At 44.3% G+C, this 21,187-nt stretch overlaps 1 protein-coding gene across 4 annotated transcripts in view; it reads right to left on the bottom strand.

The window, feature by feature from the left end:
• SYK (spleen associated tyrosine kinase) overlaps nt 1–20,983 on the bottom strand; it is an 85,621-nt gene extending 64,638 nt beyond the window's left edge. For 2 of the 4 annotated variants that reach the window (XM_057498458.1, XM_057498459.1), the window contains exon 1: nt 20,524–20,780. The gene's annotated coding sequence lies outside the window, so the exon portion shown is untranslated. Of the gene's footprint in view, nt 1–20,523 lie in introns of all 4 variants that reach the window. The other 2 variants (XM_057498456.1, XM_057498457.1) reach the window with 2 other exon arrangements.
• Nucleotides 20,984–21,187: the final 204 nt, after the last annotated feature.

Here is a 21,187-nt window from a genome sequence, read left to right as displayed (position 1 = left end):
ACCATGTTCCCTCTTCAAATGTTCCTTTCTGAATGGACAGAGCCTCATATTCATATTTGAGGACAGTACCTCAAATATTCTGAGAAAATGATGTTGAATTTTTCTTAACTGCAGAGAAATGAAGAAGTACTAAGGTTTTCTTTTGCCTCCAAATCCTCTTGAACAAAAACCTACTTTATTCTTCCAGAAACTGTACTAAACCAAACATGCACAACCCAAGGGCACATCAGTTAGTGACTTTCTCCAAGGCTGGGTTCTACTCCACAGCAACAGCCAGGAACCATTCGGTCCCATGTGACTCATCACTAACCTGTCGCTAAGCTGGACTGTGACGGTGTGTGTGTGCCTGTGTGTGTGTGTGCAGGCAGTATTTGTGGGGTGGGGGCACACACATGTGCATGTATGTACACATGCATGTCATGTCATGCACATGGCCATGTATGCCATGTGTATGTGGGTATGAGTCTGCACTCATGTGCACATGTGTGTTGGAGGCATGTAGTGTGTGTGTATGTGTTGGGGGAGGCTGTTGTGTTGATTAAGAAACTGATACTGTCTTGTGGATGGAGGCCAGGCCAGACAGATCCTGTGGACAAGACTCGGGGTCCTATCTGAAAGACGTGGGCATCCTGGTGCTGCCATTGCCGCCCAGTGTCAGAGCCTCTTCAAGAAATAGGAGGCACCCAGGTGTCCTTGTGGAAAAGTGTTATGACGCACTCTCCACGCTCGTCCAGAGCCAGGCAAGGTGGGAGAGGTGGGAGCTTTTGTGCCCCTGGCCCCAGGAAGGATGGCACAGGGCTCGGGTCTAACACGGATCCGGGTTCAGGTCTAACTCTAGATCCAGCCCCCAGATCGTGCTGCAATGATGGAGAGGCTTGCTCTGCACTGTCCCACAGCCACTAGCCACGTGTAGCTACTGCCCTTAAAATGGGGCTAGTGTGACTGAATACTGATTTTTAAATTTCACTTCATTTTAAGGGCTTGAAATGTAAAGGGTGGCAACGAACTGAACAGCACAGTTCTAGATTCTTGGCAGGGAAGCTGGAGAAAGGCCTTCTGTCCTCACCTGGGACAGGCACCAGAGATGGAGCAGCACATGGGAGCCCCTGGGGCCAATGCAAGGGGACTTCAGGCCAACAAGGAGAAACCGACAAATTCACCTGAGAGGCAGGCTGCACGCTGCAGATGCCTCCCCCTTCCAGATGTTTCTCCTCCTTGGGCCAAACATGAGGCTCCAGGCTTTTTATTAAGGGGAGACACATTTTATTCCAAATATTTGGTTTACTGTCTCCACATCCTATCTAATACACTGAAATGTAGGGAAGAACTTCCAGAGTGCCCAGGGTGTGCAAAGAGGGCTCCATGCTGGAAGCACAGGGCCAAAACCATGTCATAAACTGTTCTAGTGCTTCAGGTAAGAGTGGCGCTGTGACCCTTGGGGGGGAGGGGCTGCTCCCAGTGGAGCTCAGGGCAGCTGAAGAAAACGCTCCCTGAGTGTTGCCTGTTAAAACCCACAGGGTGAAGAGCCAACATGGTGGCGTGAGTAGGACAGTGGGAATCTCCTCCCAAAAACATGTATTTTTGAAAATACAACAAATACAACTAATCCTAAAAGAGAGACCAGAAAACACAGGACAACAGCCTGACTACATCCACACATGTGAGAGCCCAGCGCCTGGTGAAAGGGGTAAGATACAACCCCGGCCCGGCGGGACCCGAGCACACCTCCCCAGAGCTCCCGGCGGGAGGGAGAGGGAGCCCAGTACTGCTAAACACCCAGCCCCAGCCACCCGCATCAGAGAACAGACACAGTGCATGCATGGAGGGCTGGAAACTAGGGAAATAGGGCAGCAAGACGTCTGAGCGGGTGCCGAAGCTGATGCTCCTGTGACAAAGAAAAGCAAGAGCTTTTTGAAAGTATTAAAGGGACAGGGATTTAACAGATAGACGGAAACAACACAGGTCACAGCCCAGGGGCTGGAAATTACAGGGAAAACCGGGCGCACTAACCCCCTGGGCAACATCTCTGAGACCCCTCACGGAGGTAAACAGCCAAACAGCCCCCACATCCATTACCCCTCCAGGCACTGCGAAAGCAGAGAAACAGCCTAAGGCAAAACACGCCCACAGAAAGGAAAATTCCTACACTTCGGTAGGGCAAGACACAAAGACCCACTCTACACGCAATTACCCAACACAAGCCACTAGGGGTCGCAGTTGTCCCAGTAAAGAAAAGCCAGTACCAAGTGAAAAGTTTGGTCCTCCCAGCAGACAGTCAATAGCACCTGTCAACATGAAAAGGCAAAAAAAATATGACCCAGACAAGACTAACCCAGACAGCTTCGGCATCTGCTACATCTTCCCCTGAGAAGGAACCTGGGGAGATTGATTTAGCCAGTCTTCCTGAAAAAGAATTCAAAACAAAAGTCATAACCATGCTGATGGACTTGCAGAGAAATATGCAAGAACTAAGGAAGGAGAATACAGAAATAAAACAAGCTCTGGAAGGACTTCAAAACAGAATGGAAGAGATGCAAGAGACCATTAATGGACTAGAAAAAAGAGAACAGGAATGCAGAGAAGCTGATGCAGAGAGAGATAAAAGGATCTCCAGGAATGAAAGAATTTTAAGAGAGCTGAGTGACCAATGGAAAAGAAACAATATATGCATTATAGGAATACCAGAAGAAGAAGAAGAGAGAGAAAAAGGGACAGAAAGTGTTTTTGAAGAAATAATTGCCAAAAACTTCCCCAACTAGGGGAAGAAATGGCCTCTCAGACCACAGAGGTACACAGAACTCCCATGACAAGGGATCCAAGGTGGGCAACACCAAGACACATAATAATTAAAATGGCAAAGATCAAAGACAAGGACAAAGTATTAAAGGCAGCCAGAGAGAAAAAAAAAAGGTTACCTACAAAGGAAAACCCATCAGGCTATCATCAGACTTCTCAACAGAAATCCTACAGGCCAGAAGAGAATGGCATGATATACTTAATGCAATGAAACAGAAGGGCCTCGAACCAAGACTACTGTATCCAGCACGAATATCATTTAAATATGAAGGAGGGATTAAACAATCCCCAGACAAGCAAAAGTTGAGGGAATTTGCCTCCCACAAACCACCTCTTCAGGGCATCCTACAGGGACTGCTCCAGATGGGAGCACTCCTAAAAAGAGCACAGAACAAAACACCCAACATATGAAGAAGGGAGGAGGAGGAATAAGAAGGGAGAGAAATAAAGAATCATCAGACCGTGTTTATAATAGCTCAACAAGTGAGTTAAGTTAGACAGTAAGATAGTAAAGAAGCTAACCCTGAACCTTTGGTAACCACAAACTTAAAGCCTGCAATGGCAATAAATTCATACCTTTCAATAATCACCCTAAATGTAAATGGACTGAATGCACCAATCAAAAGACACAGAGTAATAGAATGGATAAAAAAGCAAGATCCATCCATATGCTGCTTACAAGAGACTCACCTCAAACCCAAAGACATGCACAGACTTAAAGTCAAGGGATGGAAAAAGATATTTCATGCAAACAACAAAGAGAAGAAAGCAGGTGTTGCAATTCTGGTATCAGACAAAACAGACTTCAAAATAAAGAAAGTAACAGAAGACAAAGAAGGATGTTACATAATGATAAAGGGCTCAGTCCAACAAGAGGATATAACCATTATAAATATATATGCACCCAACACAGGAGCACCAACATACCTGAAACAAATATTAACAGAACTAAAGGAGGAAGTAGAATGCAATGCATTCATTCTAGGAGACTTCAACACACCACTCACTCCAAAGGACAGATCCACCGGACAGAAAATAAGTAAGGACACAGAGGCACTGAACAACACACTAGAACAGATGGACCTAATAGACATCTACAGAACTCTACATCCAAAAGCAACAGGATACACATTCTTCTCAAGTGCACATGGAACATTCTCCAGAATAGACCACATACTAGGCCACAAAAAGAGCCTCAGTAAATTCCAAAAGATTGAAATCCTACCAACCAACTTTTCAGACCACAAAGGCATAAAAAAAGAAATAAACTGTTCAAAGAAAGCAAAAAGGCTCACAAACACATGGAGGCTTAACAACATGCTCCTAAATAATCAATGGATAAATGACCAAATCAAAATGGAGGTCCAGCAATATATGGAAACAAATGACAACAACAACACTAAGCCCCAACTTCTGTGGGACACAGCAAAAGCAGTCTTAAGAGGAAAGTATATAGCAATCCAAGCATATTTAAAAAAGGAAGAGCAAACCGAAATGAATGGTCTAATGTCACAATTATCGAAATTGGAAAAAGAAGAACAGATGTGGCCTAAGGTCAGCAGAAGGAGGGACATAATAAAGATCAGAGAAGAAATAAATAAAATTGAGAAGAATAAAACAATAGCAAAAATCAATGAAACCAAGAGCTGGTTCTTCGAGAAAATAAACAAAATAGGTAAGCCTCTAGGCAGACTTATTAAGAGGAAAAGAGAGTCAACACAAATCAACAGTATCAGAAACGAGAAAGGAAAAATCACGACGGACCCCACAGAAATACAAAGAATTATTAGAGAATACTATGAAAACCTATATGCTAACAAGCTGGGAAACCTAGGAGAAATGGACAACTTCCTAGAAAAATACAACCTTCCAAGACTGACCCAGAAAGAAACAGAAAATCTAAACAGACCAATTATCAGCAACGAAATTGAAGTGGTAATCAAAAAACTACCAAAGAACAAAACCCCTGGGCCAGATGGATTTACCTTGGAATTTTATCATACAGGAAAGACATAATACCCATTCTCCTTAACGTTTTCCAAAAAATAGAAGAGGAGGGGATACTCCCAAACTCATTCTATGAAGCTAACATCACCCTAATACCAAAACCAGGCAAAGAACCCACCAAAAAAGAAAACTACAGACCAACATCCCTGACGAACATAGATGCAAAAATACTCAACAAAATATTAGCAAACCGAATTCAAAAATACATCAAAAGGATCATACACCATGACCAAGTGGGATTCATCCCAGGGATGCAAGGATGGCACAACATTCGAAAGTCCATCAACATCATCCACCACATCAACAAAAAGAAAGACAAAAACCACATGATCATCTCCATAGATGCTGAAAAAGCATTTGACAAAGTTCAACACCCATTCATGATAAAAACTCTCAGCAAAATGGGAATAGAGGGCAAGTACCTCAACATAATAAAGGCCATCTATGAAAAACCCACAGCCAACATTATATTGAACAGCGAGAAGCTGAAAGCATTTCCTCTGAGATCGGGAACTAGACAGGGATGCCCACTCTCCCCACTGTTATTTAACATAGTACTGGAGGTCCTAGCCATGGCAATCAGACAAAATAAAAAAATACAAGGAATCCAGATTGGTAAAGAAGAAGTTAAACTGTCACTATTTGCAGATGACATGATACTGTACATAAAAAACCCTAAAGACTCCACCCCAAAACTACTAGAACTGATATCGGAATACAGCAAAGTTGCAGGATACAAAATCAACACACAGAAATCTGTGGCTTTCCTATACACTAACAATGAACGAACAGAAAGAGATATCAGGAAAACAACTCCATTCACAATTGCATCAAAAAGAATAAAATACCTAGGAATAAACCTAACCAAAGAAGTGAAAGACTTATACTCTGAAAACTACAAGTCACTCTTAAGAGAAATTAAAGGGGACACTAACAGATGGAAACGCATTCCATGCTCGTGGCTAGGAAGAATTAATATTGTCAAAATGGCCATGCTGCCCAAAGCAATATACAGATTTGATGAAATCCCTATGAAACTACCAGCAACATTCTTCAATGAACTGGAACAAATAATTCAAAAATTCATATGGAAACACCAAAGACCCCGAATATCCAAAGCAATCCTGAGAAAGAAGAATAAAGCAGGGGGGTTCTCACTCCCCAACTTCAAGCTCTACTATAAAGCCATAGTAATCAAGACAATTTGGTACTGGCACAAGAGCAGAGCCACAGACCAATGGAACAGACTAGAGAATCCAGACATTAACCCAGACATATATGGTCAATTAATATTTGATAAAGGAGCCATGGACATACAATGGCGAAATGACAGTCTCTTCAACAGATGGTGCTGGCAAAACTGGACAGCTACATGTAGGAGAATGAAACTGGACCATTGTCTAACCCCATATACAAAAGTAAACTCAAAATGGATCAAAGTCCTGAATGTAAGTCATGAAACCATTAAACTCTTGGAAAAAAACATAGGCAAAAACCTCTTAGACATAAACATGAGTGACCTCTTCTTGAACATATCTCCCCGGGCAAGGAAAACAACAGCAAAAATGAGTAAGTGGGACTATATTAAGCTGAAAAGCTTCTGTACAGCAAAAGACACCATCAATAGAACAAAAAGGAACCCTACAGTATGGGAGAATATATTTGAAAATGACACATCCAATAAAGGCTTGATGTCCAGAATATATAAAGAGCTCACAGGCGTCAACAAACAAAAAACAAATAACCCAATTAAAAAATGGGCAGAGGAACTGAACAGACGGTTCTCCAAAAAAGAAATACAGATGGCCAACAGACACATGAAAAGATGCTCCACATCGCTAATTATCAGAGAAATGCAAATTAAAACTACAATGAGGTATCACCTCACACCAGTAAGGATGGCTGCCATCCAAAATAGAAACAACAACAAATGTTGGCGAGGCTGTGGAGAAAGGGGAACCCTCCTACACTGCTGGTGGGAATGTAAGTTAGTTCAACCATTGTGGAAAGCAGTATGGAGGTACATCAAAATGCTCAAAACAGACTTACCATTTGACCCAGGAATTCCACTCCTAGGAATTTACCCTAAGAACGCAGCAATCAAGTTTGAGAAAGACAGATGCACCCCTATGTTTATTGCAGCACTATTTACAATAGCCAAGAATTGGAAGCAACCTAAATGTCCATCGATAGATGAATGGATAAAGAAGATGTGGTACATATACACAATGGAATACTACTCAGCCATAAGAAAAGGGCAAATCCAATCATTTGCAGCAACATGGATGGAGCTGGAGGGTATTATGCTCAGTGAAACAAGCCAAGCGGAGAAAGAGAAATACCAAATGATTTCACTTACCTGTGGAATATAAGAACAAAGGAAAAACTGAAGGAACAAAACAGCAGCAGAATCACAGAACTCAAGAATGGACTAACAGGTACCAAAGGGAAAGGGACTGGGGAGGATGGGTGGGTAGGGAGGGATAAAGGGGGGATAAGTAGGGGGGTATTAAGATTAACATGCATGGGGGGGGTAGGAGAAAAGGGAGGGCTGTACAACACAGAGAAGGCAAGTAGTGATTCTACAACATTTTGCTACGCTGATGGACAGTGACTGTAAAGGGGTATATAGGGGGGACCTGGTATAGGGGAGAGCCTAGTAAACAAAATATTCGTCATGTAAGTGTAGATTAATGATAAAAAAAAAAAGCAGCTCCTGTGTGGTGACCTCCAATGAGTTCTACACAATGATATAAAGGGCATATAAAAGTGTAGGCAAAGGGTCTGTTTGTGTTTATACAGAGGATCAAAGCCTAATTTGGCTACCCCAAAAATGAACTAAGATATGACATGAGAAAGAACTTCCAACATCAGCAGTCTCTGGAAAAAGACTCATGCCAGAAGATGATCATCAAAAAACCCCAACAAAGATCCACGCACTGCTACAGCTGTAGATGCACTCATCCCACCAGCTCCTGGACTTGCCATGGGAATGAAGAAGGAGATATCTAAGCCGGCCTGTGCATACAGTAAAACAACAAATTTGACTGGATCTATACTGTTGGAACTCAACCAAGAATTAGGAGAAGTGCAAATTGTAGCTCTCCAAAATCTTACAACTACAGACTATTTACTGTTAAAAGAACATATGGGATGTGAACAGTCCCCAGGAATGGGTTGTTTTAATTTGTCTGATTTCTCTCAGACTGTTCAAGTTCAGTTGGACAATATCCACCATATCATAGATAAGTTTTCACAAATGCCTAAGGTGCCTAACTGGTTTTCTTGGTTTCACTGGAGAGGGCTGGTACTTACAGGTATGCTTTGGTTATGTAACTGTACTCCTATTATGTTAATGTGTGTGCGCAATTTAATTAGTAGTTTAAAACCTATACATGCTGAAGTTACTCTACAAGAAGATATGTCAAAGAAATAATCAATCTTCCCATGTTTTCTTCCACCTGCTATTTCTATAGCTTTTCTCCTTCCTTCCTAACTACAACCCTTAAATAGAATTCGTGCCTCATATCAAATTTACCGAGTATCATAATTCTTCCAAGTGGTAAAGACACCTCAAGACAAATGCTGGGCATAGAAGCCACAGGGCATAAATATGCAAAGAAGTAAAAAGCTAACCTTTTCAAACAATAAGGCTTCTTTCGCACTTATCAACTTTACATTTCCCTGTATGGCCCCGGAAGATGACTGGTTAGCCAGAGACGGGTAAGATTCCTCAAGGGAGGAACAACCTAAGACAGGCAAAGTTGCAGGGGGCCCATCAGGTGAGAAAATGGGGTCCAACAGAGGTGAGGCTTAGAACCTCCCCCCCACTGTTCTGAGAGAAATCTTCTGCATACGTGGATGTTTTATTGCCCTTGTCTAGCTTGGATTAACACATAGTCTACAGGCACACACCTGATCATCTACATTTGCTCTCTTACAACACTAAGCTATGTTTTCTACCTTTATCTTGTACCTACCTACCACTTCAGTGTTTTATTAAAAATAATAATAATAAAGAGAGAAATGTGGTATCCACATATAAATCAAGTATAAAAATCAAATGAATATTCATATTTGAACTGACTGTTTATAGTTCATAATGCATGAGCAAAACCGAAAGCTTCTGTGATGACTGCCCTTGTAATGTTCACCATGTAACTTATTCACTATGTAAGAATTTGTTCTCCATGTAAGAACTTGTTCGTTATGCTTCAGAAGATTGGAGACTGACAAAAATTAGGCTTGGGGTGGATTAATGTTTGTGCATTGAGCATTGATCCCCACTATACAGAATTTAATTGTTGTTAACAACCATTTGATCAATAAATATGAGAGATGCCCTCACACATAAAAAAAAAATATATATATATACACACTTCCAATTGTAAAATAAATAAGTAACCGGGATGTAATATATAGCATAAGGAATATAGTCAAAATGTTGTAACAACTTGGTATGGTGATAGCTGGTACCTAGAATTATCATGTATATAAATGTTGAATCACTGTGTTGTACACCTGAAACTAATGTAATACTGTGTGTCAACTACCCTTCAATAAAAAATAATTATCTAAAAAAAAAAAAGAAATTAAAGATGGAAAAAATGAATTATGCAAATAAAAAACAAGTTCCTATAACTATGCACTAGTGGACAACATAAACTTTAAGATGCATCATTAGAGATACTTTGCTTGAAGATCCTATGATTACTTTGAGGTTGTTGACTTGCAAGGGTGTTACTGTTTCTCATGCTCCTCTCCCTTTATATCTGCAACATTAATGACTATAATCAAATGTCAGGATACTCTGAAAGACTAATTATAAAGTCAAACCTAAAGATCAAAAATGTTACTGAAATTTGATACTTTGTCTAAGATCATATAGAGAATACATGAAGGAATGTTTTCACCAGGGACTCCAATAAAATGTGAAATGAGACTGTAAAAAAAAAAAAAAAAACCCACAGGGTTTCCAAATGCATCACAAGGGAATTAACAGTATTCTGCAGTCAGGTGACACTGTTGGGTAGGACTGCTGTTTCTGTGATGAGCCCACAAAGTCTTTTAAACCATTTGTCACTAAAAGACCCATTGTTTCAATCCCAGGTAAACAGATTCTACTGAGCTCCTTGATTTCCAGCACCTGACCACGACCCTTTTGCAGGCGGTGTCTCCCTTGCACGCTGTCAGCTCAAGGCTCTGCACGGGCATCCCTGCGCCCACATCCGCCAAGGGTGGCTCCTTGCAGCCAACATTTTGCAGATGAAGTAGCAAGAGTCTCAGCAGTTTCAAGGGATGATGGAATCCAGATCCACGTGCCTGGTGTGCTGCTGCCACGTGCTGTCCCCAGAGAGAGGCTTTGGGTGTATAGGATGAGCCCTCAAGGGCTCGACATGGAACAGTGCTCCCACGCATGTGTGTGAATGGAAGGGTCAGTGCTGGGGAGGGCCCAGGCTCAGACTGTCCTCAAATGGCTGCAGGGAGAGGAGCTCCCATGCCACCACCTGCTGCAGCCTGATGGGACCAGAGGCCAAGCCCCAGACGCGGAGACGTCACGGCCTCAGCTCTCACCCTACAGAGACCGCTCATGTCCTTCTCCCGAGAAAAACCTATCTCATACAGCGCAGGCAGACAACAAGCGTGTGACAGAAAGGACGTCCAGTGGGCCTGGGAGGCTGCTAAAGTAATCTTACAGGCAGAAACCACTCACACCACCTGTTTAGGAAATGCTACAGGTGGATTTTACTTTCAGGCCAGTGCACACATTCTTTCTCTAAGAATCATGCACATGCTCTCCCCTCCTACAGGCCTGACAGCATGCGCTGAGAATGCGCTGATATCCTCACATGCCTTCCCGCTCGCCTTCCACAGACCTCCACGCCTTCTCCTACATGTTCCCAAGCCATGGAGCTCCCACAGCAAGAGGACATGCGAGTTCTCACTTGCTCTCTCACACGCAGACACACACACGAGGGCACAGGCAGCTCTGACATGCCCAGGGGCTTTGTGATCAAAGGTACACAGAACTGCCATTACACCAGCACCCCTCAGCTCTGCACCTGGCAGGGAGGCCTTAGTCAGCATCCAAAGGCGTGCCGCCTGCCGGACAGCATCAGCAGCAAGGGAGGCAGCCTGGCATCAGCAGGCGAGACAAGGTCAGGTGATGGGTTTGCACAGGTCCATTTCAGGATATCTTAGTATGATCACTGTCAGTACTTCTACCTTCTATATGCAGAGCAAAAATATACATTCGCTTTGTTCTCCAAACCAATTCTAATACCCTCCCCAGATAACTGTTGCTCACAGTTTGACATCTTTGTTACCAGGTGTCTGAGGATTTACACACACACACACACACACACACACACACCAGTATAGCCACATTAGCATCTAAGGTAGTAAATAATCAAATGTAGCCTACACTGCTATGTTCACATTGTGTTTTAAAAATATATACAATGATGTGTTACCTCTTCCTTTTTCACTGACCATTACTTGGGCATCTTTATATTTCCGTCTACAGAGATTCTGCACTTTTTAAAAGACCACGTAGGATTACAGTGCATGAATACATCATGATTTATTTACCTAGTCTCCCTCCTGATATGTATTTCTTTTTTCCTTTCTTTTTTTTTATTTTGCTATTACAAAATGAAATGTTGCAATGAATTACTATATGCATACATATTTCCTCATTTTTGTCCATTGATGTGTAACAAGTTCCCAAAAGTGAAGTTGTTGAGTCAAAGCAAATGTGCATTTTAAATTTCATAAGACACTGTCCGGCAGCCCTGCCAGCTCCCACCTGTGTGAGCGGCTCTTGCCCCCACACCGTGGTGCACAGCAGACCTCTAAAGCTGTGCTCACTTCAGAGAGCATGCTCACACGAGCTCTTGGATCATTTGCATTTTTAACTGCTTGTCATGTCCTTGACTATGCTTTCTACTGGACTGTGTTTATTTTTCTCATTGATTTGAAAGAACTCACTGCATATTAAAGTTATTGGCCCTTTACCACAGCACTGAAAATAAATGTGTCTTACAGGATTTTTCCCACTTATCTATATATACGTTTCACTCATAGAGGTACTTGCTTAAAATTCTAGGAAGATTAATTTCACTGATCTTTTTCTATTGTGGTTTCATATTTTCTGTCATATTGAGAACGGCCATCCTCCAGCCACAATGATTTAAAAACTCACCTGTTGTCGTTTAGTATTCTTAGGTTGCTGTTATATTTTTATTCTTTGTTCAACGTGGGATGTACTTTGTATAAAGAGCAAAGCTTTACTTTTTCAAGTTGTTAGCCAGCTTTCCCAGGATTCCTACTGACTGTCTTGTGCCCCCTTCCTTGACTGGTGGGCAATGGCATCCTGGTCTTGCATTAAACCTCCATGTGCAACTGGCTCTGTTGCTCCTCCCTCCGCTGCTCATTTGCCTTAAGGGCCCGTGGGGTTTGTCAATGCTTGGCACCCTCATTCTTCATCCTTTCTCTAGGCCTTCTCATAAGTTTCTTTTTTTTACACTTTGTCGATTGAAGGTGGAAGAAAAATTATATCTTAAGCATTTTAGCTTGCTTAGTTTTGTCTGGTGCTTATGTGCACAAGGCTCTGTAGCTGTCCCTGTACAAGGCTCACCTTGGCTGGCTTAGACGTCCCTCTGCCAGAGGCCTGGAGCGCCCCTCGAGCTCCTGCTGGAAGCACAGCAAGGCCGCTGCAAGGAGGCACCAGGATCCACTTAACCACACTATGGGCCGAGTCACCCCGTCCCCCAAATCCATATGTTGAAGTCTTAGCCCCCAGGACCTCAGAATGGGACTGTATTTGGAGGTGATTGAAATGAGGTCATTAAGGTGGATCCTAATCCAATCAGAATGGTGTCCTTATAAGAAGCGATTAGGACACAGACACTCCCAGAGGGATGCCCATGTGAGGACCCAGGGAAAGGACCACGTCTACATGTCAGAGAGCGAGGCCTCAGAGGAGCCCCATCCTGCCAACACTGTGCTCTCGGACTCCCAGCCTCCAGAACTATGGGAAAACAAATGTCTGCTGTTTAAGCCACCCATGCTGGAGTGCTTTGCTCTGGCCACCCTAGCAAATGAATACACCATCACGTGATTAATGGACACTGATGCTGTTTCCAGAGTTTTCTCAGAAGAGGAGAACTAGGAGGAATAAGTTACAAATCTGTTTTTGCAGATATTGGTGGTTTCATTGGGGAATCACACGTGACTTCATCTGCACCTCCTCCCCGTCCACACCCTCTGCCCATCCACATCTTACCCCCATCTGCACCCCCTGCTCATCGCACCCTCTCCCTGTCTGCACCCTCCCCATCCTCACCCTCTCCCCATAGTTGTCGAGCTGCCCTTCTTTGACTGACTCACTGAAATCCCACCTGCATCATGACGGTTTCCACAATAGAATGGAACTGAGCTGGAAATTTTCCTTCTCCAGCTCTCTATCCTATCCCTTCAGGACACCCATCCTTCCCCTGCCAGCCCTCCCACAGTAATGCCCACAGGAAGCAGCAGCTCTTCCCACGGGTACAGCCAGGGATAGGAAAGCCTGAGGTATAAATCAGCCCCCACATTACTTGTTCAATTTGGATGGTAAATTTGGAAGAAGGTTTAATCTGCATTGAGAGGAGGCATAGACAGAGCATCAGATGTTCTCATATTAACCTCATTCATTCAAGATTTATGGCCCAACTTCTATCAAATTAGCTTAAATTGTCAACACAAAGCTATAAAGATAATAACCCATTTTCTATAAGTACTGTAAGAGTGAAATCAACAAGTCACACTGAGCTCACCCCTCAGCCCCTGCCTCCTTGGGCTTCCCTGTGTCCACTGAGAGGACTTTAAATCTTGCCATCACTGGGCACAAGGGCAGATGCCTTCATAGTCCTTATCAGAATGGTGGATAAGAATCCTAGCTCTGGATTAGAAGCACACAGGTTTGAGACTTCAAACCCCAGCGTGTCACAGGTTTGGGCAAGTCACTTCACTTTCCTGAGCCTCACTGCTTCTCAGCAGGTTGATTAGGTGGTCCCTGAGATCCCTCCTCCTTAAACATCTTATGCACCCCTAAACATGCTTTTGAGAAATGTGGCTCTGGGTCTGGCGCTTTCCTAATAATCAGACAGACTTTTAACCATGCAGCCCTGTCGTTCAGCACGCTTCCTGCCTGACTGCCCAGGCAGTGGGCACGGCTCCCAGGGCAACAGCCAAGACCAGAGAAGCCCCATGCCTGTGTCCACCCTACCTAGCGAGCTCCTCTCCTTCCTTCTCCCTGTCACTTCCTTCAAGCAGCTGGGACCATCAGTTGATTGGTGTTGCTAAAAAAAAAAAAGGAAGTGGTGGACTTCCGCTTCAAGCTTATGCAGCTTATGCAGAGAAAGGAAAGAAACAGAATCAGATGCAGTAACAGAATATGAATCCAAAGCCATGCTGGGAGCAAAGGCGACATGCCACCGGAGCACCATCGCTGAATGACACAGAGCAGGACAGGCTCACACTGAAGAGGGAAACGACAACCAAGGGTGGGCAGCCGGGGGCAGCTGTGAGGTGGGACAAGGCCCCAGGCTGTGGTGTTTTGCAAATGGAGGGACCTGGCGGGCTGGGTGGGGGAAGCAGCCAGGCCCTCCCCAGGACCTCAGCTGCTGGCACCCTTCAGAGCAACACAAGTCCGTCCGCAGGAAAGACATGCGCTTGGAGAGGTAGGGCAGGGCCGAGTCGGCAAGGAGCAGGGGGCCCTACAGCCCACACGCTGGCTGCTGGTCACCTGCCCTGGGTTTATATAGCCCTCCTCCCATCTCACTGGGTACAGGCTACAGGAGGGCCACACAACAAAGGCAGCCTGGAAAGACTAGCTTCTAGAGCACCTCAAAAAAAACAAAGAAAGAAAAGGGCCCGCACACACCTTAGGAATACCACGCATGTCAGGCAGGCTGACCCAGGGAAGGCCAGTGGGCATGCGGTGCCTGGGCGAAGGAGGCAGGGGTCCTGGAGGAGGAAGGGCATGTTCGCCCTGCGCTGGGGATGAGCACAAGTTACTGTGTAACTAACATTATAAGACGGAACCACATTCCTTGGCAATTTAACCACCTGCTGAGTGAAAAGCAGTACAGACTGAGTAAGAGGACGGGATGGTCAGGGCTGAGACCTCTCTCCAGGTAATGAGTCACCTGATGGCTTCGTGAAACACAGCACAGCCGGCAGAAGAGAGGGAAGACAGGGAGGAAGCGTGCAGCCGCCACAGCTTTGTTTATAACAACAGAAATCGGGGGGAAAACCCACATGTTTTTCAATAAAGGATCATGTTTTCACTCTGTGGAATAAAACATACAGACCACTGATAGGAGAGCTGCCCCATCCTGGCATTCGGTTACTTACAAAGGAAAGTTGCAGAATGATATTGGTATTGAGATCTCACACACACACACACACACACACACACACCCTCCAACATGGTATCTTCCAAAGATACATGTACACATGCACTTATTTATGCCCAGGATGAAGGGCTGGAAGCAGACACACAAAGCTGTCCTCCAGCCGTGGGGTGGGCCAGGGCAGGGAGGGTGCGAAAGAGGGTATCAGGCTGTCCAGCTTCCTGCATCTGAGTTCTTCACTAATACGTATGGGCTTGTGCATTAGTTATGTAATTTAACACTTCCCAAAAAGAAAATGAGAAAAAATTATCCCATCTTGGAGGCCAGAGACACTAACTTTAGAAATGGCACTTATTCAGCTGTGATCGGTTTGGGAGTGCTATCATTAGCCTCCATCCACAGCTGCAGGAGCAGATTCCCCCCTGGGGAAGGCTGTGACAATTGAGCCCCTTCTAACCACAGGCCAGGTAAAGGGGCACTTTGTAAAGGGGCAACAGGAGTCACCCAGCATTTCCCAAAGTGGACCTCAGGAACCCCAGTCCCCAAGGTGCTCCAAGAGACAACGCACCCCGGGGCCAGACAGATGTGTGCACGTGCCAACACATGCCACCTCCACACACAGAATCACCTGAACAGAGAGGGCCTGCCACAGATCCCACCAACTCAACTTTATTCCATCTAGCATTTCACTCACTTGAACAAGGAAAGCTTCCTGGGGATGATAGCACGTAAAATCACACAGCACCATTTCAGGAATCAAAAGAAGCCATCTGATTAAAGCCCTGGGGATGCCCCATTCCCAGGAAAACCCATACTCCCACCAACAGGATAATAAACCATCAGTGTCATCACACACACGGAGCTGACACTGACCCTGATTTAAAAGGTACCAACTGCTAAATTGGAGTTAAAAATAACCTTTCAGTAGACTTGATTCAGAATACGTCAATGGAAGAAATTATAAAAGTTTTAAAGAAGATTATAAAAGTTCTACTACAAAAAAAGTAATAATAATAGAGTATGTAAAAAAAAATAACCCATAGAAATAAGTCTGGGGAAAATGTTTTCAACAATTATGCCAATGGATTTACAATAGGTAAAATGTGTGTGGATTTGATGAGAGGTATGTTAAGATCCCAAAGGGGAAATAAAGGCCTGATGAACAATTTGTAGAGCATCCACCAATTCCTTGAAACATGCTCCAGTGATCAACACGTGTATAACAAGACTGAAGAGAACCTATTCAGCCTGGAGCAAGAAGATGGAGAGTTCCAGAAAAAAGTGAGAAAAGGAACTGACAGATCACGTGGTATATCTGACTCTGGGGGAAATCGAGCCAAGGGGCTTTTAGTGTCATGCGGAGAGATGGGAAGATGATCACACCAGGCCGAGGGCCCGCCGAGAAAACACAGAGTGGGCATTTACCCAGGAAAAGCAACATGGAACTGTGGTGTGCACTCGCTTCAGCAGTAACAGTCACAGGGGGCACCAAGTGGCTTCTTAACCCCAATTTACAGAATAATTTTCCGGAGGGATGGTAGGGTAGGGCTTACTTCTCAGAGCAGGAAGTCAGCAGACACTGTCTAAAACTGATACCTCAAAGGGAAAAAGAAAAAAAGTAAACGAGGATATTATCAGGAATATATCCTACATAAGGAGGAGAATTCTAGAATAAATAACCCAAAAGATTAGACTGCTTTTGGGGAGCAGTACCAGAGGATGGGAAGGCACTGTTGTAAGTTAAAATTAAATAGAAAGAAAAATTAGCTCTGGTCACACCAAAACACTTCTGTGACAATTCAGTAGAAATGAGTAGATTTAATAAATTATCAGACTGACCAGGACAGATCGAACATCCATCAATTAAGACAAACAGATGGAATGGAAAAGTAGGAGGTCACATTTGGACACGTTCGGATGCTCTTTGTAGCCATCAAGTGTATAAATAAACAAACCACCATTCACAGTGTGGCTTTTTATAACCTAACGCTCGGCCCTCCGCCTCTTCCGTGCTGCTCTACCCCCATGGACTGACTCCAGGCCTGGGCTCTGCTCACCCTGACACCATCCCAGCCTGCTCCCTGTTCCTCGGCTGCCTGCTCGGCCTCCTCTCATCAAGGCAGCACACAGAGCAGGCTGCTCTGGAAGTCTGCTATCCTGTGCTCCTGCCAGGGCTCCAAGAGCAGGAGGGGCTCTGCCTTCTCCAGTTTCAGGAGCCAGGACCCCAGGCTCAGAGCGAGGCACCCCTGGGACAGACGATGCTGCCTACCACACATTGTCCAGTTCCAAGTTCCCAGTATGGCCTTCATAGGAAATCAAGGTTCACCCATATTCTAAATCCCCATCCCCATCATCAGCCCTTGGCGGCCTCCAAAGGTAAACACATGGTTTCCCAGACATAAAAGAATCCAGAGTCATTTATAATTTGTTAAACCTAGTGTAATATAAACTAAATGTTCTTCTTTTTATTGGTATCTTTGTACTTGGGTAAATGTGGCTATAGTTAGGATTCCAATTCAACCAATAGGGCAAAACTTACATAATTAATCCTTAAGGTAAAAAAAAAACTCTTTTCAAATGATGCAAGCTAACCTTTTGCCAGACAAAATTAAAAACTAATAGAAAATTTCCCTGTTAATACAATGTCAAAATGAACAAATGAAATTTTCCTTTAAAATACAATCAGCCTAGTTTTTTTAACCTTCCCACAATTCTTCAGTAAAAACTAAAAGCCTCTTTTTTCCAAGTGAAGAAGAACAAATTTGTTCAAATTCAAGGTACATGGTAAGACATGATTAAGTCAGGCAATTTAATTCCAATCTCTCTTTAAAACTGCCTTTTCATTTCAGTTGCTTTAAAAGAGAAAAAGTTCAGTGTGCATTTAAAAAAATTCTCCCCAAAGGCCTAAATTTCTAATTTTTTCTCCACTCATTCACAGCTAGACCAATTCAGAAGTGGAAGAAAATGTTAAGACTTGCAAATGAGGGAGAAGAGATGAGTTTTAGGGTAACTGGGAAAAAAATCTATACAGTAAAAGTTGACAAAGCAAAAATTAGCTCAGATTGTACAAAGTGCCCTGCCATTCCCTAGACACAGGTAACAGAGATAGAGGCAGATGCAAAGTGAAAGGACATGGTGGTTACTGCAAGGACATACCACAGCTGTAAGAGGTGACAATACCCCTTCTCTGAGTAACTACTGAGTTCTTGCTCCAAAATCATAGACTGTCAGAAACTTCTGTTTAAAAGCATGTAAGGATGAAATATTCTATTCTCACTTGGAAGATCTATTTTTTGATCATTATTGAAAATTCAGTCAAGTCTTGCTATTTCAGACTCCCTGAAAAGGGGGAACTGTCCATCTGATTACTGGAAAGTATGAGTTATTAGGAAACAGAAATGCAATTTGCTTTCAAAAGCAACAGCAGCTTGATGATTGAATCTAATGCCATTCTTTAGCCTTAAAACCAAAAGCTCTAAAGAACAAGTTCTTTGGTAAGTTTTAAGGAACCTCATTTAGTGAGAACACCTGCCTTAAACTGACACACAGGTATTTACAGTCTCTATATTTATTCCACTTAGACTATTCACAGGGTTCATGCAGAAACATTAATAGGCAGATTTCAGGCTGCTGCCCAGACTCTACTGGAGTGGTACATAACACGTGGTGTCAGCTTGTGTGTGTGCCTGTCTAAATGATGAGAAATGTCTTCATCAGTGCTGAAGTTATATTCTACATTTGAATTTTAAATTCAGAAAAATCTTGAACTCCAAAATATATCTTGGCACAGGGCTTTGATTATGGTTATGCTATGTGCTATGTAAGTGATGTCCTTGAAGTCTTTGGTTTAAAAACAGGGAAATCAGACCTGTACTTAGAATATTAAATATGAGCCTAAAGAAAGCTAAGGTGGGTTATCTCTGAAATGCATATCTAGCAATGAAAGGATCATCACTAGATTCACCCCTTAGGAAAAGTAAAGACCTAAAGTATACACCTCATTTTTATCCTAGCTTAAAACATTTAAACATTCTAGTTTTAAGATTATTTTTAAAATCTTATATATCAAAGCACTCCAAATACAAAGAATACAAATGAATTCCTATTTTGCTGCAAAATTTCTCAAAATGCATCAAAAGTATGATGTAGGTAGAGCAAATGATTTGATAACATAATTTCAACTTAACAAGATTTCTCACTTAACACACCTAAAACAAGTATTTAAACCTTTTATCTCAAATACAAACATATTCATGAGCTACCTGGACTTTGGGGAGAGCCACACATATCAATGAATTTAATTGCATTTAATTAAAATGTTGCCTGTGTAATACAGTGAATTTGTTTATAAAACAGAGAAATCAGATACTAGAATCATCCTGTCTCTTCCAGGAATTCTCTATCATCACATGATAATTATTATTTTCTTAACATGAAAATTCTGAGATGGGACAGCTCTAGCTCTTAACCACAGGTTGAAATGCTTGGAGGGTTTAAAAAAAAGAACATCTCTAGTCAACGGTTTTACTTGGGTTCAATGGAATCTTCAAACTCTTTAAGATAATCTGCAACACTGTTACCAGTGTAAAAAGATTCAGACTTCACTGTCTTTCCAGTTGTTGAATATCCAAACAAGACGGAAATTGAATCTCCAGTTATTTAGGTGGGTCTAAAGTTTTTGTTGCATATTGCCAAAAAACATATTTAACTCAAATTTACATTTTACTACACAAAACTTTCCTGCTCTCCAAGTCATTCCCTGGCTAATCAAGTTACTTTACCATGAAAATGTGTTGAGTAAGGCGCAAGCACACTAGATTTTAGTTCGGAAAGTTTTGTTATTATGCAACTCCTTTTTCTTTCTGCAGTACAAGAATTGTACAGATAAAACCTTTGCAGGCATATGAACATTTCTACACTGAGTCACTTCGATAAACCCGGGAGAATTTTCCAGTGGCTCCTGTAAGTGGCCCAACGAACACGCGCTCTTGCGGAGCCGAGGCCGTGGCGCCCGCGGGTCGCGCCCGGGTCTCCCAAGCCTGGCGCGCTCACTGCGCTCGCTCGGCAGCACCGGGAGTCCCGGCCCGGCGCGGACCCGGCTGCCTCCGCCTCCAGAGGCACTAGGCGGAGGAGAAAAACTGGCACAGCCTGACTCGTTTTAGTAGAAAGACTGTCACAAGGTGCCCCTTCTTTTGCACAGGCCGAAGGCCCTGAGCGCCCCGCCGCGGGGTGGCTGGTCCCAGCCTCGGCCCGGGGCACGGCCGCGCAGGGCGCTTCGGGGCTCCGCGGCCGGGCGGAGGGCGCGCGCCGATTCCCCTACCTGTGCCGGGCGCGGAGAGGGCGGGCCGCGGGCCGGAGCAGCGTCCGGGGCAGCTCGGGGCGCAGCGCGGGGCCGCCCGCTGCTTGCTCCTGCCGTCGCCGGAGTGCTGCAACCGCCCGACGCTCGGCGCTTCCTCATTTTGGGCAACTTCCTTAACGCGCCCGGGCAGGCTCCGCACTTCCTCCCGCCCGCCGCGCCCCCGGCGCGCGCCGCGTCCCCAGAGCTCCCGCTGCAGCTGTCCCTGAGCGCCCCAACGCCCCCGCAGCTCCCCAGCTCCCCCGGCGCCCCAGAGTTCCGGCGTCTCCAGAGTTCCCAGCTTCCGGGCAGGCAGGGGCGGCTGGAGTAGGGGAGGCAGTAGATTAAGGGGAGAGGGGCGCGGGGGTCCTCTGCCCTCTTCCCAGGCTCAGAAGACCCGAGCAAGGGGCCTTCCTATGCGAAGGGGTGCTGCGGTCCGCAGGAACCTCTGGCCAGCCTCCAGCCTGCCGCCTGATCCTTCCCGGCCGACATCCACTCAGGGGAGTGTCCGCTTCGCCGAGCAATTGCTTGGGAATAGAATCTTGTTCACCATGCGGTGCATTCCCAGCCATCGACCCAAGACTCTTCTGCTGGCCAGTGATCAAGAGGCCTGTAGAATCCTGCAGGTGGCCTGCTGCCTTAGGTGAAC

The sequence above is a fragment of the Manis pentadactyla genome, chromosome 3 (assembly GCF_030020395.1).
Source record: "Manis pentadactyla isolate mManPen7 chromosome 3, mManPen7.hap1, whole genome shotgun sequence".
Classification (NCBI taxonomy): domain Eukaryota; kingdom Metazoa; phylum Chordata; class Mammalia; order Pholidota; family Manidae; genus Manis; species Manis pentadactyla.
The sequence above is the reverse complement of the archived record's forward strand: the minus strand, read 5'-3'. Positions and strand labels throughout refer to the sequence as shown.